This window comes from Apis cerana, linkage group LG8 (genome assembly GCF_029169275.1).
Source record: "Apis cerana isolate GH-2021 linkage group LG8, AcerK_1.0, whole genome shotgun sequence".
NCBI classification, from domain to species: Eukaryota; Metazoa; Arthropoda; class Insecta; order Hymenoptera; family Apidae; genus Apis; species Apis cerana.
Genome location: NC_083859.1, coordinates 5761933 through 5776001, shown reverse-complemented (window position 1 = coordinate 5776001; position 14069 = coordinate 5761933).

Here is a 14069-nt window from a genome sequence, read left to right as displayed (position 1 = left end):
CTTTATATCAGAATTTCAATAAGCTTAATGAATTATAATTTTAAAAATAAGAAAATGCAAAATCAAAAAAATTAAATTATTAAATACAGAATTATTAATCCTTTTCATATTATTATTCACCTGCTTTAGCTATTATTTGGAAGAAAAAAAATTGATGGGCATGATGATTACAATTTATAATCTTACTATTTGTCAGTGATTAACGATAATATTAGTGCACGATGTATTTTCTATATTTTCGTTTTGAGCATTAATCTAATTATAATTATTAATTCCATTACCATTCACAATTTTACATTTATCGTTAAATTCTGCGAATTAATGATAATTTTATTATTAAATTATAATAACGATATTAAATTTTGTACTATATAATATATATATACTTCATTAATCAATAATATATATAATTAAAATTAAAATACACGCTTATTTTTATCGAAAATACATACAATAGTTATTAATTACCAATCTATTTCAAAATAATAATATTTAAATTTTCGCGCGATTTAAACGAATAAGGAACTATTATTTCAACCAATTAGAAACGCCTTAGACGAACCTATCGCGTGAGGCGTTGTTATTCTTCTACCGAAGATCATCGAGACAGGACGTGTTACGGCTTGAGACGGGTGGCTTTAATTACGCAGTAAGTGATACTACTTTTAATTCTTTTATCGAATTTATTGTTATATTGCTATTAGCTTCGTTCATTTAATTATCTATTAAACATTATAATAACGAAATTAGTTACCTTTTCGAGTTTCCTTGTATTTTGCCTTCGATTGTCTGTGAGGTATGTATTGCATGTGAGGTTACCGGTAGCTTGTCTTATATTACAAGCTTTTCAATTAAAATTTTAGTATATTTATTGTTTTATTTTAATATAATTATAATATTTTTTGCATTTGTTTCATAATTTTGTTCTTTATTTGTTTAGATTATTGTTTGAATGCCTCAATTCACGACTTCGGATGAATAATAGTACACGTCACGACAATTTATTATCTGATGATTTCCTGTATTATATTTCAGGTAATATTTTAATTTTTTTTATAGAAATAGATGTATTTAGAATAGATCTTTATTGTTTTTTTATTCATATTGCAATAAATGTTAGTTTATTATAAAATTTTATTTCGTCAAATTATATTACTTCGACGACGTCCTTTTTAATTGCGTTTGTCCGTACTGTTTATATTTTTCTTTTTCTTTCGTTCAATGTTTCGTTCAATGTTATCGCTCGAGGTTGATATTTTCATAATATAGCCTTTCCAAGAAATTGAGTTCGCTTAGGTTTTTGTCGTACGCGACATATTTCGCTATGTTTCGACTTGTTGTCAAGCTATCGAGCATATCCCTTCCCTAATTCGCGATTCGATAATCGAAATTGCGATGCGCAATATCGATATTATCGATAATCGTAGTGTGAAGACGTGTCATTTTGGTGAGGTGTGTGATTTATTTGCTGCGTAATATTTATTTCTATAGTGATAGTTTATCGTTTATATATCATTGTGCACTTAATATTTGTTTTATAATTATTCATTTATTATCATAATCGAGTGGAAACTAAATTATTTTTAAGGATTTATTACAATAAAGATTATTATATATTCAAGGTTAGAGTTGCAAACAGCTTCATATTACGAGTTTCTAAGATGTAAATTTAAGTTTGATTATTGTTTTATTTTAATATATTTGATTAATTTTGTACATTTTATACTTTTATTTTAAAATTTCGATTTTATTTTGTGCAGATTATATTGCTGAATGCTTGGAGTGATTGTTAACATAAAGGCGGGAAAAATTTCAATATGGACGCCATTATGCTTCTTCATATATAAGTGGTAAAGTTTGATATTTTATATATATATAAATTTCTATTTTTTTATTATATTATAATGATACGTATCATTATGAGATAATAATTTATATCTACTATATTCACTAATAATATATTCAATAATATATTTAATAATAATTATTGAGAATATTAAAAAGTGAAAAATAGTAGAGAATATAGATGATTTATAAAAGAAAAATGGATTTTTCAGTATAATATAGCTTTATTTGTGATCAATATTCAATTGATATCTTTAAAAAGTATCAATATCTTTTAAATTAATACAAGAAGACAAAAAATATAAAAGAAACATTGTTTTTTTTCCCTCATTTCCTATCCTTTCTTACTAATCAAATTTTAATTTCAGGAAATATTTGTGATCGCGTGCAATGCGATTGATAGAGTCAGTGTTTGCTTCGTAATAGTATCTTTATATTTTTTAAAGTAGAATAGTTCTAATATATTTTATCATAATAATCTTTCGCGAAATTCGAATCAGTGTTTGTTCGCCAATTATAAATTAAATGTATACTTTAGTAGTTTTTTTTGTTTATTTTTTTTTTCTAAATATTCTTTTTCGGTACAAAGTAGAGTCAGTGCTCTCAAGGAATAAAGCGGTCATCCATCACACGAAGAGGTAATTATTTTTATATATTTTCCACTTATTTCAATTTTTTCAAATTATTTTTAAATTATGATGTTTCACATTTTGTTACAGTTTCCTTGTACTTGTACTTCAGGATACCATATAGATTAGTGATTGGCAAGACAGATTCTTCGCATCTGTTGGTGAGTCGCATGCATTCATGTTCCTCTGGTCACTCAATCATGTCGTAGGATGAAAGATCCAAATCGACACGGGTGACTGGTTGTATACGTAGATTTTTACACGAGCACAGTGACCGCGGGTATTTATTATACTCGTGAGTAGTAACATTTCTTTTTCTTGTATTTTATTTATTAGATCAGGATAGATTTTCTTGCACGTCGTGTTTTTTAAGAGAATGATATTGATAATAATATTAAATAATGTTTCAATATAATATATTTAGTTATTAGTATGAATAATATAGATGATTGAAATTATTTGATATTTTATTATAAATTTAAATATGATTCAAAATATAAAAATATTTCTTCCGTAAAAAATATATGAAATATTATGTGCAAGAAAATACTTCGCGACAGGTAGATTTCTGAATCAAGGTAAAAAATTTTGAATATTGATTTTACATTTCCAAAAACGTACTTTGATGAAGGGATCGCCTGAGGTTATTTTTATTAATACATTCCATTTAGAATCAATTAGTGATAGATTTTTTATCATTAATTATTATATAAAAGTTTCTTATTAATTATTATAAGTTTTCATATTTATTTTTTTCATATATATTTTTTCTTTCTAAAATTAATAATAGTCCATTAAATTTGTAATAAAGTAAATTCTAATTAATTAAAATTTGTACAAAATAAGTAAATTTTGAATTAGATAATATTAGCCCGTTAGATACAATTTACTATATTAATCTATCTTTTTAGCTCAGGATTTTCAGATTTAACCCTTTCCATGTCCATTGCCAGGATCTCATTCACGTGCTCAGGTGCTACTTGAATGAGAGAGAGGTGATAGGCATGATGATCATAGTTCATAAGTTTATAACAATTTTTCAGCGATTGACGATGCGTTAGTGTATCGTGCACGACGTACTTTCCACATTATGTATGTGTGTGTGGTTAGGTTGTGGAATTGCGTCGTTTCGTCTATTATTTCATAATTTGAAATATTTCAAATATTCAATGATTAATCTTATTATTACAATTTCCAATAACAATTATAATTTATATATTATTTTCCAATTATGACAATGATATCAAATATCCATATCATTCTATTAATTTAATTCCCTCGAAGGACGTATCGATATTTCATTGATAAAAATTCATAAAAATTAACAATTAAGATACAAACGCAATTAATAACAAGATGTACACATTTTACCGCAATGTTCGCTAGCCATCGTCAGTCGATTTCAGGAAAATGGTACGTAAAGTTAGAGTGTGAAAGAAGTATGCCAAGCTCGGGTGTCGGAGGCGTCCCGGGACGCTTTCCCTAGTGTAGGCTTTTGCGCCCGGGTGTTATGCGTGAGAATCGTGGAATGAATGTGTTGGTATGCCTGTTTTGCCATTTTTTAAATATAGAACTAGGTAGGATAGGTAGTATACTTCTGGGATGCATGTTAATTATAAGTAGGCAGGGCCGGGCAGGTTGTCACAGTCTCTGATCGGGTAGGCGCGTTTTCTCGCGTGACAACCTGTTTCAGGGAATAAAATTTGATAAATCGAGGGCAAAGCTGAGATAAATGGACGATTATGCCATTTGTTTCTGGTTTTTCTCATCGATTTTTCGAATTTCGCGGTCGCGGTCGTGATTTGCTTTCGAAACGAACGTTGCGCTTGAGATTCTGTGCATGTACGGAGAACGATCATCACGTTCGTTGGTCGTCCATGCACTTAGCTTTCGCGACTTAGTCCTTTTTTTTTCTTTTTTTCTTTGGTTTGCGATTAGTGAATCTCGAGCCTAGATTTAAGTTTCAGCGGGCATCGCGCCCGAAGGAGGAAGACCGAAGAGGCCCGACAAACTGTCACGAAGAGGGCTGCAACGAATGATTTCTCATCTTTTGGATCTTGTCTGAGTCCAAAGAATGGGAAGTCATTGTTACTACTTTGTCATTGTGCTCGTTTTAGCATATGTAGTAATTGTTATTGTGTTGTCCTGGCCAATTTGCATGCTGGCCCATCATCTAGTTCCAGTCATCATCATGGGCATCGCGATTTTTTATTAGTGTTGTGTCAAAATGAGAATCGCGTTTGAATTAGTGTTGCGTTAAAACGAGAATCGCGTTTGAATTAGTGTTGCGTTAAAATGAGAATCGCGTTTGAATTAGTGTTGCGTTAAAACGAGAATCGCGTTTGGATTAGTGTTGCGTTAAAATGAGAATCGCGTTTGCATTTAATTTTGCGAATAATTATATAATACGTGGTTTTTTTGAATAAATTTTTGTAGTTTCTTATCAAGTATATTAAAATTTATATCATTTGTCATTAAATCCTTTTTATTTAATTAATAATAACTTTTTATTATAGAGATAATGATTTCGTTTAATAGTAAAAGTAGTGTTGCGTCGAGAAATAATCGCGTTTGTTCAAATAGCGTTGCGAATATCGAATGCCCGAATTTCTTCCACTGTGATTGTGGAGGTATTCACGTTCCTGTTCCTGAATCACCTTAAGTAGCTAAAAAAAGCTACAAGGGTGATGTACCGCAGCAGTCATTAAGGATGCTATACTGGATCTCTCGTCACTAACTCGTCACATTATTTAAATTCGAGTGTATAGAGTAGTATTGTACGAATAATTAATTGTTTCCGGGAATTTTCTAGCTTTTTTTTCATATTTTTTTTAATCAATTATAAATTAATTAATATTCATAAAAATCGCGATTGATTCGAGAAAATTTTTTTTTTTTTAAATTATAGTCTATTAGTGTTGCGAATTATAAAGTAACGGGTTGAATTAGAGTTGCGTTGTAATTTTCGCGTTTCTTTATTAGTGTTGCGAATAATAAGATATCGTGGTTTTTTTTTAATTATAAATTGTTAAAGTTTCTGAAGTATTAAAATTTATTAATATCGGTGAGTTGTGACGAGGGTAATATTATAAGTAAGTACTATATATTGATATATATTAATATTATAAGTAAGTCACAATAAAAATCGGAATACAAAAGAAAAGAAACGGGATATTACATGTGAGATATACATTATTTATTTTTAGATTTCTATATAGGCAAGATTTATAAGAAAAATTTTTCACTTTTGTGATATGGATAGGCTCGTAAAAGTGATAGTAATATAATATAGCAATAGTAACATCACAGTAATAATGGTATAACGCATATTACTGTTACTATAACTATATTATCAATAATATTAAATTTATGATTAGATTTCAAATAAAAGTAATTTTTTAGTTAGATACAAATTTTTCAATTGAAATCTAAACATAGAATGGTATAATGTTTAAATTCTGTCATATATTAAATCTTTTTTTAAAGATTTATTTAAATGGATTCATAAAAAATAAAAGTACCTTGTCAATCGTATTTCTTGTATATCTCACAAAATTTATTCCATCAGAATTGTTATTTCCCATTTGAATTATTTCGTGAAGCTAGATTTTACTAATTTTTTTCGACATCGGTTCAGAAACAAGTTACATATAAAAAAATAAATAAATAACTTGTCGAATTAATTCAAACATGTCATATTATTTCATCTTTTATTCTACGTTGAATTTGCAACATGGAAAATAACATTAAAATAATAATGTATCTTTAGAAATTCTGGGATACATAGGACGATGAACGTATTGGATCCTCTATTTTGTTATTTTTCATGATCGTACATATTATTCTACTCTTTTCGTAGAGTAGAATTCATTTTTCATTAATTTCCAATTTATTTATTTATTTTTTTTTCGCATTTCGAATTTTTGAATGAAACTAATATTCACACGAACACGCAATACTATCTTAATCGTAACGTTAGAAAGTTCATTGTCCCAAAACAGCGAATTCATTAGAATTTTGGAATGTTTACGCGTAATGCACCATCCCTTTTCGGTGTACGAATGTATTTCTTCTAATTTACCCGAGTAGAAGCGACGAAAAGTGCAGTTAGGGTTGCCTTTGACGCAGACCAGAAGAAGCTTAAATTGTCTTTGCTCCGAGGCCTCAAAAGGCGAGGCTGTTTGCCGTGCGCCTCTTATTTGCCGTTTATTTCCTCCTCGGATCCTGAATTTATCCTCTCTTCATCTTTCCTCTCATCTAATCTCTGCGACGTATGCAAGCACGTTTATCTTTTATCCATCCTTTCCTAATGGAATCACTCGTGTCAAGTACCGAGACAAAATTTGCAACAGCATTCTCCCAACGTTTATCAAATTTCTTCCATCTCTCTGTTTCAAATTTCCTACGAATCCTTCTCCAAATTTCTCGTTTCGCAAAAATGGTCTTCGACGGGAGATAAATTTATGCTCTATCCATCTTTCCTCGATAGATAGATCCCTTGATCTGTCCGTTCAATTCGAAAGATTAACTTATTTGCGATCAGGTGAAATTACATTTATCGAATGAAATTCCATCCTCGATATTTTATCCCAAAGATAATTCTATGCCCATCTCTTTCAGATTAACAAACGCTTCTTCCTTTCCTTTTTTCCATTCCTTTTTCCTTGCCACGCCAGATCTGCACCGCGGCAACTCATTTTTCCGATAAATCTCGACAATAAACACAGCGAAACTGAAACTACCAGCGATAACACGCGGCGCGCGGCGCAATACGACAAAAACCGAAAACTAGTTTCCATTTCAAACAATACGATCGGCAAATACCACAGTTGTTAATTTATACCAGGCGGAATGTTTCTCGTTTCGTTTTCAAACGCTTGCGCCGATTGGCCGACGACGCAACGATATCGAATTACGCCGCTTTCGTTTTATCCATTTCCGTCTTCTATCGCGGAAGAATTGGAGAATCTTAGACGCGTCCAAGAAACGCGGTGTCTTCCTCTCCCGTCGAGGAAATTTGTAATATCGGAATAACTCGCGGAGATAACGTTATCCCGAGGGAGTGGCACCGGCCCCTCGTTATTCCGTGTGTTTACGTTCAATAACGTAAACGGCGTATCCCGGTGGAATTCTTTATTCAATCGTAAAGTTGGAGTGCCGAGAGATGAAACGGAAACGGAAGGGGAGGCTGTCGTTTTGCATAGGCGAATTGTTGGTGGGACGGTCTTTAAAATGTAAACGCGGTTTAACCGTGCCGGCCCATTGAAATGAAAATAAATTTCACGTTACGCGTTTGATGAAACGTTGTAGCCGTGTATATTGTATAACGGAACGCGTGGAGAGGGGGAGGGGGAGAATATTCTTATTTATTCATCGAATTTTGAATAAGCGATATGTTACAAGTTGTTGAAGTTGAAGTTTCGAATTTGAAGCGCAAATATTTGAAATTGTTATTCTCGTCGATTTTTTGTAATTTTTTTTAAATAAGCGTAATTTTCGTTGCTGAGAAAATACGTGTTTTTTTTTGCGCGCGCGGAGATGATTTTAAAGAAATTTTTTATTAGTTAAATTGGAAAATAATTAAAATAAGAATTACTTTCAACGCGTCTGGCAAGCTCTTTTCATTATTGGAAAATAATCATACTCGTGTAATTTTTTTTTTTCTATGTATGCGCGCGTGATAAAAAGAAAACTGAGAACGTTCTCTCTCGTATTGATGTTTGTAGAGAAAACGGGGAACACAAAAATTGCGATGCTAATCGTTATGAAATTATGTTTGAGAAAATATGAATATGCATATAGGCGAGGAAAAAAGAATTTGGAATCGTTTCGAACGTTATATTTGTTGGAAAATTTCCGGAATTTGGAAAAAATCGCGAAAAAAAAAATCCAATAGTTGTCGCATTGTCTTTTGGCGCGAATCGATTCCCATCTCCTAGTGGAACGGTTTAGAAAATCGTAGAGATTGGAAATCTTGCGACCATATCCCCCGAAATTCGTTCCGGATTAAATTCATGCAACGAAATTTTCATACCTGAAATTTCGCATGCCTCAACAACTCCTAACGTCGGACGATAAACAACGTCTCGTAAATAATGGAACGCGTTAGAATCTTAAAGGGGGAGGATCTTCGCCTCCCCCTTTAATTATTTTATCTAGTTTGCAACGTATGATCTAATCAAGTAACCGTGTATTTGCCGGAATTGCAAAGCAATTAATTAAAATCCCATTATCCCGGCGGCTAATCAAATTATAGCAGTGTTAGCGTGTAATATCGGGATCCGAATGCCATGTTAATCCTTTTAGTCCCTGTGAGTGACTATTAACCCTTTCGATGTGAACAGTAATTGATGAAAAGTGGTGTGGCTCGGTCGCGGCGGTATCATACAGTCTCCTAGAATATTCGAAAATTCCTCGCCCATATATTGCCCATTTACTTGCCGCAGATAAATTAAACCCATTTCGAGCAACTCGAACAAATTTTACCGCTTCGATACTCGAATCTCTCTGTCTCGTCTCTTCCCCCTTCCAATTGGAGGGAAGGAAAGAGAAAAGGAGTGGAGAGGAGGGAGGACGATAAAACAGAGAACCGTTGGATGAATTGTTGGTACATGACCGAAGTCGGGTTATCTTCGAACAGCAGGATGGGGAAAGATTCGTCAATGGATCACGGGGCCATTGTACGTGGCATCATACTACTCTCTCTTTCATACCATGTTGGAGACAAGGCGCGTGACCCAAATCCCAAATACTTGCGCGGCGTTTTGTCGCGAGGTTTGCACCGAGGGGACGCGAGGGGTGTCTGAGCGAATATATACCTCCCTCCCCCATCTTCCCCTCTTGGAAAGCGCAACAACAATGGCAGGGCCACGGGGAACACGACGTCTGGAGAGTCCTCGTGCATAAAATCCGGCTGGTCTCGTTAAAGCCTGTTGTTCAAGATATTGGCCGTGCATACATTAAGAATAGGCACCGTGATGAATGGATCCCCGAGAATCCAGTAGTGGCATCGTTCCCCAACAACGTTTCGAGAGGGACTCGACCGCTCTTCTTCGATTGTTATCGTTGTTGCATCGCGCGTGGTTATCGTTGTCGGCTAATCTTTTGAATTTCTCTCGTGATTTTCGCCACGAACCTCTACCTACACGAGTACGTTTACCGATCTTTATAGTAATCCGTTTGGAATACGAGGTAAATTCTTTATCGAACGTCGGATGAAAAAAGTAATACGGAGACAAGCAAGAATTATGAACAGGTTGAGCGACGATTAAAAGTCGACGAAACACTATTTCTGAACGTTTCGTATATTCTTTGTGCTATGATTCAAGTATCTGAAAAAAGATAATTTTTTCATAATTCTTTTAACCATTTTAAATTTACTTATTATGCATCCTAATAATCTTCACATATGGGGAGGGGGGAGTATACGCAAGCGTGGATGGAGTAAATTTTTGCGGTACGGTTTGTCGTTCTTCTTTTTCATGACACGGTGGCCTTAAAAAAGAGATGGAAATGGGACGAGTGTATCTCTCCCTTCCACCCTTCCATCATAGTGGCTACTCCGCTCGTATGCAAATGCAATTCGTGCCGCCAACGTGCTCAATTTTGTTTCCTCCGTTGACGTTGCTGCGTCGTTTGTTATTATTTATGGAATTAAATTAGCGATTAAATAGTTTAGCCGGAAAAGGGGAGGGGGAGAGGAAGGGAGATGTGTAGGAGAAGGGAGGGACTGTGCAGCGCAATGTAAATAACGTCGCTTTGAGTTGTGACACGTGGAGTGAATTTAAAACTTATGAATATTCACATCCGCTGATTTCCTTCCTTCCTTTTTCCCCCCTTTTTTCATCGATTCTCCTTACGAGCGAAAAAAAAAAAAAACAAACGAAAAAAAAAAGAGAAAGAAAGGAACGAATCGATGGACGTTATTTAAAAAAAAAAAAAAAAAGTGCGTGGTATCGCGAACGCGGGGGGAGGGGGAGGGGGAGGAGGGAAAAACCGCAATGCGGGAAGGAAAATACATGGAATTCGAAATACATGTTTCTCGGGTATACGAGATACGCGCACGGTCGGTCGGAGCAATTTTCTTGCGCTCTTGGTGGGTAAAAGACGACAGGTAATTTCCAGTTAACTTGGCGCGCTGGGAACGACAAACGGCCCCGCATAATTTTCGCGGTGGCTCTTTCGCTTTTTAACCGTGGCGCAATTATTGTTCTCGGGTGCCGGTGCCGCAAATTTTCTACCCGATTACGCGCGATTATGCACTAGAATCCGCGATGTCGACGATTTTCGCAATCACGCCCACTGTTGTCGCGGATTTCCATCTCAATGAAAATCATCGATATTGTTATTGCACGGCGGCGAACGTGTTTTCGCGCGCTCGTTTACGGAGAATGGATTAAACGCGACGAACCAATACAACGATCGAACGCGTGGGATTAACAACGAGGCTTTGACGAAAGTCGATGTAATTTTCGTATCGCGAAAGAATTTGTTGGAAAAACGTTTGTAAAAATTTTCCATTGATTTTGCGCACATGGATATGGATGCATGAAAAGCAGGGATCCCGCGAGAAATCTCTTTAAATTTCGTTCTCCAACTCCGCTCGTTCGTTTCAACGGCCAATGAAAGCCGTTTCGTATCATCCCTCACTCCTCTACACACATCGTGCACGGTTAAAGTGTTATTCAAGAAAACACCCCCGAACGAGTCGGCCTGACAACGTGACGTTCGATCGAAACGTGACGAATCGAGAGAGGGGGAAAGGGAAAAAGCATCGACCGACGAAGTGGATTAACACGATTATCAGTACGGTGTACCCTCTATATTGGCCCTGAAACGAGTCCCTTCCCTCGAAACCGGCTCGAAACGAGGTGGAACGACGGCGGCCGCGTGTATCGGCCTCGCCATAATGGAGTTATTGTAACGAGTGGTCGCGGTGTTGTTCGTGGGATGGCCGTAGGGGGTGGTTCGCGATCAGAACGCAGGGGAATGTCAACGAAGGGGAGGGGGAGGGCGCATTAATCGCGCGGCGATGGGACGAGCCGCGCCCAAGTCCCATTTTATTGAATTATATTAATCCATTATAATACGCGCAGGTGAATTTATCGTGTTGCCGCCGGCCGTTATTCCGAATGAGATCGGGTCGACCGTAAAATTAGACTATCCGAAACGTTGGCGGCAGTTAACGGTTGTAGCGCGATTACGTTCCAAAGAGCGCGATTAACGTTATCGATGTTTGACGTATTGTAGGAAAGGGGATTATCCCCGTAGTCAACGAACATTACATTACCACGCGTTCCTCGCCTCCCTCTCTCTGCTATATTCCCTTTGTTCAATTTCGATCCGCCGATTTGATATTCGATCGCGAGGACATAGGCGAACGATAAAAAAGAAAAAAGGGAAAAAGAGGGGAAAAAATAAATGGAGTTTCGGTTCGATTTTTTCCACAGAGTTTCGAGGAATAATTTTCCCCCTCCCCCGATCCTCGAAACACGAGAATTTTTCCCGGTTTTCCTCGTCTTTCGCGTTTTTTTTTTTTTTTTTTTACTCGCGAGATACGAGTCTCGTTTCTTTACCCGAAGCGTTAAACTTTTGTTCCATCCGACGAAGCGTATTATTGGAAGCGTAAAAAAAAAAAAAAAAAGAAAAAAGGAAAAAAAACGACGACGAGTATCGACGAGATGTAAATCGAGTCTCGAAATGCGTGTTTGATTTTGTAAATGCTAACATGTTGTGAGAACGGGGGTTTATTTCCCGGCAGATAGCGAATAAATATTAATTACCAGCTATTGGCCGGCGAGCAGCGTGGTGTAACCGAGGCGCGCTCGCACGGTTTTCTGAAAATAATGCGCGCCGTATTAATTTTCCCTGAATCTTGTATACCTCCCTCTCCCCGTATGCCGTTATGCGTCCAATTTCTCATTCGATCGCTCGTTAATGTAATCTTTGTACGTTTCGTTACGCGAGTATCGAGATTTGTAAAATTTAACACGAGGAAAGAACGTGCTCGTAGTAAAAAAAAAAGAAAAAAAAACAGGACTGAAAATTTTCGATTTTCCTTTGAGAATTATCGAGAAGAATGGGCTGTCGTTAAGTTGCTCGAAATACGAATTTCCTTTTTCGATTTTACGAGGAGATTCGCCGAGAAGCTTGGCTATGGAAAATAGCAGTAACGATTGTTACGGAATGCATAATACGCGGAATTCAACACGATACATATACAAGCAACACGATACAACGCCCACCGCGTGTAGAGAAGAAGGTATCCCGGGTATCATTTATGGAAGTTGCGAGCAGGCTCGAAGAGAACGAGAGGAAGGAGACGTCGAGTCCCGATAATTCCAAGAGCGGAAAATAGATCGTCGCTTAACGCGGAGCGGGCGTATAAGTAATTCTGAAGTTCCATTAACGTTAAATCCAGAAGATCTATTGTCGTTGGTATTTTACCATTCGCGCGTTCCCCCCTCCCCCGCATAATGAATACTCGGAGAAACGAGATAATAGGGTGTAATTTAGTAAACGGCCGAGGTTCGCGTGACGAGCATGGCCCGGGAGGCCGTTACAACCAGCTATATAACGACGAAATTGAGACGTATTCCGAATGGATTGCTTGGCTCGAACGAGCGAACCAGCCTTTCCCACGAGCGTCTTCCTTCCTTTCCGCTATATATATATATTCTCTGGCTATTTCGCCGGCTGCATCCCCCTTCCTTCGAGCGCGGGTCAAGAAAATGGGAAATCGCTCGAAATCGGATCCCCGTGGGTGCGGATGGCCGTCTTCCATCCATCCTGCGATCGTCTTTCGACAGTTGAAGAATATTTTTTCATGCGCGCGACGGTTTCTCGATCCCCTTCCCATCCAAGAGATCCGATTCTGTTGAACAAAATTTCTCTGCTGCGTCGTTCGCGCAAGAAACGAATTCTTCTCGGTCGAGAGAGAGAGAGAGAGAGAGAATGGAGAGCGAAATATTCTGTCGATTCTTAACGAGCAAACAAACGAAAAAAGTGGGAAAAAAGAAGATCCGAGAAACAATGGGAGGAACGAAAAGTCGGGGGGCAAAAACGCGGAACAGTGGAGGAGGCAGCGGATAAAAAAAGAAAGAAATGATATTGCGGGTCGGCGAGATACACCTGGCTTTCTCTCTCCCTCCCTAATACAATTGCACTTCTGTGAACCAAGTTGTTCCTCGGTGCTCCTCGGGAGAATGGGTTTGGGAGTCGGTAGAGCTGGCCTTTTCTCCCCGCGAGTTGCCTATCTTGCCAGGAGCATGCAGTTACACGGCGCTCTCTAACGGCATGGCTGCACTCCTTATTAATAGGTGCGCTCGGAGGAGCGCACGCCACCAAACCGGACCAACCGTATCCCACCCGGAGCGAAAGGTGGCAACACAATGGATTTTCTCTGTATGGGGGAGGGGAGGGAGACTCCCGTTATTTATAACGCGTCGTTTGAACGGAGGAATGGCCAGGGCTCGCGAGTAAATCGTTCTGTCGTTTATTAACGGTATCCATGAATTTTGGGTGGCGCCCCCGGCGTTTGATGAATTTGCGTGCACGCGCGTCGTTATTTCACCCCTATTCGTGAAATTATTATTC